Source organism: Aphelocoma coerulescens, unplaced genomic scaffold (assembly GCF_041296385.1).
Source record: "Aphelocoma coerulescens isolate FSJ_1873_10779 unplaced genomic scaffold, UR_Acoe_1.0 HiC_scaffold_87, whole genome shotgun sequence".
Classification (NCBI taxonomy): Eukaryota; Metazoa; Chordata; class Aves; order Passeriformes; family Corvidae; genus Aphelocoma; species Aphelocoma coerulescens.
Window position 1 is genome coordinate 1395319 of NW_027184071.1, and position 5045 is coordinate 1400363.

Here is a 5045-nt window from a genome sequence, read left to right on the forward strand (position 1 = left end):
CCACCACCAGAATGACCACAACAAACCTGGGGTTTGAGCCTGATGAGGGAATAAGGCAACAAGAAACAGATCCTGCAAGGTGGGATAATGCTTTTTTTTTTCATGCCAGTGTCCTCCTGATGAACCTCAGGTGTAAAACTCCCCCTCAGGGGAAGCATCAGGACATTTACAGGGAGGGCTGAAGGTTTTCATCCCTTCTTATGGGGCAGAACTGGTCCAACTACAGTCCTGTGAGAGGCAGAGTGATGTCTTAGAAGGTGTCATAAAACATCAAAGCTCCCCACTTTGACCACAGGACATCAAAATTGCAACAATCAAGACTCACTTGCTGGATCCAAGTGTGGTGAGATCTTTCCACTATCTATATACTCCTATATAGATGTATATACTCTGCTATACTCCTGTCATTCCTCTTGTTTTATATTTTCTTAAGTGATATCTTTATACTTTTGTGTTGCTGTATTTCTATAGTTAATAACTAAAGTGGCTACAGAACCTCCTTTCCATTGCAAACAAATTGTTCTAAAATAAACTGCTGTATCTGTCTATCTGTCTGTCTATCTATCTATCTATCTATCTAATCTATCTATCTTTCTACATCAGTCATTCCATGTCATTTCACTCTAATCCAGCCCAAGGGTTCTGTTAACCAGAACCTCATTTACCCCACCTTCGGGGGGGGGGGGTGGGGGGTTGCAACAACCTTCTCCCACTGTTTAGGGAGAATTGCTCAGCAGAAACAGTCAAATTTTTGGTGCTTTGGAGGTGGAAAAGCCTTTTTCATGAGACTGTGTCCAAAAGCTTTTGTTAATCTAGTCATGGATTGCATAGTAATTCTCTTCTCTGTGATCACAGTCATATCCCCTCTATTTGCTCTATTTTATTGTGGGCAACATGATGGGGTTTTAATCATTTTTATCCCATAGACTGACCACTGGACATCCTTGCTATCTGCCCTCAAAACCCTTCAAATGAAGATAGAGGTGTCTGACTTCACCTTATGACACTTTGAAGTGGCTCCTCCACTTTTGTCTTTAATTTCTCTCACTTAGCTGAACTCATGAGGGGGTCTAGGGAGAAAAGGGAAAAGAAAGAACATTACTGAAATCCATAAGCAGAAAAAATCCTTGCACTGATTCTTCTTATGCGGATCCTTAGTGTATTCTGACCTCTTGGCCACTGAAGAAACTGCTCACCTCTATGGTCCTGTGCTCTAATGTCCATAAAAAAAACCCAAACCAAACAAAAAGAAATCCAAAACAAAACAACAACAACAACAAAAAAAAAAAACCCAAAACAACAACAAAAAAACCAACAAAAACAAAGAAACAAAAATAAACCCCACACCAAACTGTCAGGAATTCAAGCACTCCGTTTTATTGCTTGGATGCTACAAGTTGGTAATACCTCAGGCTGCAAACGTGTTTATTGATGTGAAAAGCACTCTATTTTACCTGTAACTCACTGCAGGCACAAGTGGTGGCAGCTAGTCCTCATAGCAGGCAGGAATATTTCAGATAAGGGGTCATTTAAATGTTATTTCTTTGCACTATTAAAGAGCTGTCTTTCTCTCTCTCTTTTTTTTTTTTTTATTTTTTTTTTATTTTTTTTATTTTGGTCAATCACTTTTTTTTTCTTACCTGGAAGGCTGGATTCAATAAGAAAGACTTTAAAAATCAAACTGCATAACTACATGCACTTTCAAAAATTACATGGCAAGGGAAAAGAGCTGTGCTTCCAAAGAAAGGTAAGTATTATTAGAGCTGTCAAGAGGACATAATAATGCAACTGCTATTACTCTGGTATTGTAAGTAATATTCTATTCTTAACAATTATGTCTGATAACAGATGTTTTGCATATCAGCATCATTATTGTTGCCTTTCTAGCTAGCAGAAAGAAATTTGAGATTAAGAAAAATATTAATTTATTTTTTCCCAGGTTTAGTCTTTGTTGAAGAATCACATGTATCTCTGATAATTATTCATTTCCACTATCTTTGTGTGGGTGAAACTCATTCTAGTGGGACCCTATTTCTAAATGAAGAAATTTTGTCTTCATAATGAAGTGATGCCACTGCAGAGTCTGATCATCTGCAGATAAAGGCTGTGAATGCTCACTGGCAGAGATTCTGCATTAAAAGGTGGTTAAAAAATATTTTCTTGCTTAAGTTTGTCCTTTTAAGTTAAAAGAAAAAAAAACCAACAACAAAATATTAAGGATTCCAAGCTGTAGGACACAGAGTAAATTGCATTATGCTTAAAGAAAAAAATTCATCTCTGACAATGAAGGCCTTGAGAGAAAATCAGATATTTGTGTGTAAATTCTGCTATCAGAGGCTTAAATCATACTTGCAATGAATTGATGCCTCCCACCTTTATTTACCATTTCCTGAAAGCACAGAAAACTCTCCAGATCCTTTAGGCTAATGTTCCTTCCCACTTCAAATTACTCACATGAGCTACCATTTATTCGGATAATATTAAATTAAAAATCCAATAAATATGGTTTTACAAGATAAAGTCCAAACAAGTTTTTTTTTTTCAATATGCAGTTTTCACATGAAGAAAAGATAAGAATAACCAAAAATAAAAAGTATTCAAATGTTATATGCACTTGAATATGATGGTATATAATTAATTAGGGTCCCCAGACTGAAGTCATGAGAACATTAGTGCAAGCTTATGTATTTCTGCAGATGTACATGATAAATATCCTGTAAATTAATTACTTTAATGTTTCATTGTTGCTACTGTGCCAAATGGAAAGCTTTCCTTCTGAGAAGACATTTTCTTTTCCAGCATAAATAAACTTATACTGCGTGAAGAGCAAAAATTTAATATTTAATTTCTATTTAGATATTATACTGAATTAAATAAATAATAAAAATATTTTCAAAATTTAAAAGAAAAGGGGGGGAACTATATGGTTCAATATTGTTTCATTTTAAGGTAAATTTTAAGAAAATCAAAACTCTTATACAAATAATTTCATTGCTCGATTTGTCTTTAGGCTTAGTTAGAAACTTTTTGTCAAGTTTCTATTTTCTGAAGTTAGCAGAGTGATATTTTAAAAGGCATTGTTCCCTTTACAGGTCAGTTTGGATAGTTTGGGCTGTCATTTTTTAAAACTACATTGATTTTCACTTTAGCATTTCTACATTAGGTAGTTGAGACAGTGACCAGTGTGAGCCTGACTGAACTTATTCCTCAGCACTCCCAAATTTGAATCCTATTGATTCCTGTGGATTTGGATTTCTGCCCTTGGATAACTGTATATTTTCCTGGTTCCATATTCCAGATCATCTCTGAATTTGACTTGTCTGTTTTGAATGAAACAGGAAATTTTAAATACTTTGTTTTTAAAAAGGTTGCCAAGACTTACTTTCTTACTATATCAATGAAAAAATACAAAGTCATCATAACACTAATAAATTTCAAATTACAATGTTGTGAAGGAAGGCCTGTTTTATGACAGTGGACACTATCTGTTCTGTGGTGATGACTTTCAAATTTTAGCTGTAATAGATTAGACAGAACACAAATAACTAATTGAAATTAACCTTTGATTATTGTATATGGCATTTGCATAATTAAAAAAAGCTGAGCAAGAAACTCTCTATGACTGCAGCTGACTTTAACTGGTTATAAAAGCTCAACTCTGAGCAGCATTTTTCTTTTTCATTAATGTGCATCCCTTATTACATGTCCTTTCCTCGTTTGCTGCTCAGATTTTCACACCTCACAGTATGAATATTCTTGATTTACACATTCTAATTAGAAAGGATACTTGAGACATCTGATAATGAGTCAAAGTCTCCACGGGTTTGAGGTCTTTGGGTCCATATTTCACTGATGCTCTCCAAGAATGAGTAATCTTTTGAAGCAGAAAAGGGAATAAATAGACCAAACAGGTTTTTTTTCAGGTTGATCCAATAATGATACAGGAGTGAAAAGGAGAACAACCTGAAGGGATTTTTAATATAAATATTTGGAAGGTAAAACTGAAGTTTAAAACAGGATATGCAAGATTCCTTCTGCTCAAGCCACCTACCCAGTTCCTGGTTCAGGATTATGTGTATTTGAAAATGGAGTTGGGAAGTCATCATTTGTATAACAGTACGCTTAATTTTAACAATTGAAGCAGAGACAGCATGGAAGAAATGAGAACCTGGAAGGCAAATCCACATTATGTAGCTCTGCAAAGAAATCATATCTTACTATTATCATATTCAAGAGCTTGAAAAATGTCACAAATTCAGGATGCTCTGCAAATTCTAACTACTTAATCCTTACCAAGCAATTATGAATAATAGCTTCCTCTTAGAAGCAAATGGAGCAGCTTCTGAGTCAAAATTGTGAAAGGATTTGCTGAAGTATACACAAAAAGTAATATTTTACTGATAGTTCAATGGTATTAAATAAAATTATTTCCATTTTACAGATATAGCACTGTAACCTGATGTCAGGAAATTCAGTTGGAAGCTGCACAATTACTCTTGTGATAAGATGTGAAAAATCCATCCCAGTCTTAACAACTGATGCTAGAAAAGAATTTCCAAGAATAATTTCTGACATAATAATAGTTTTGGACATAACATTTCTGCTCATATTACTGGTGTTGACTAACATGAAATACCATTTTATAGTCCTTTTGTGTGGAGTTTTTGCCCTGATGTGGTGTTAGGAAAATAAAGTAGAATAAGTACATAAAATAAATCTGTTTACTTTTCTGTACGTTTTTATCAGAGCACATTGGAAAACTTATCTTTATTTTTTTTTTTTGTGTCACATGCTCAATGCTAACAAAACCTCCAACAAACAAACAAATAAAAAATAATAATCCAACCCCTCTTCAAACATCCCCAGTGTTCATTCTTAGAATAAAATAAAGTGGAAATGTATTCCTCTGCTTTTCCTGAATTATGTGTTTAGTTCTGTGAGAATCTCCAGCACCTTAATGAAATGGGGAAAGAGATGACCTTCATGTTTTAGGTGTAATTTCCTTAATGCCGTGAAAATAGGCTCAGATTTGGCTAAATTATGTA

General features: G+C 34.4%; 1 long non-coding RNA gene across 1 annotated transcript; it reads left to right on the top strand.

The window, feature by feature from the left end:
• Nucleotides 1-210: 210 nt before the first annotated feature.
• On the top strand, nucleotides 211-4810 carry LOC138102583 (uncharacterized). Its single transcript, XR_011147441.1, has 3 exons — nucleotides 211-343; nucleotides 1648-1747; nucleotides 4442-4810. It is a non-coding gene; the product is annotated as an uncharacterized lncRNA (long non-coding RNA).
• Nucleotides 4811-5045: the final 235 nt, after the last annotated feature.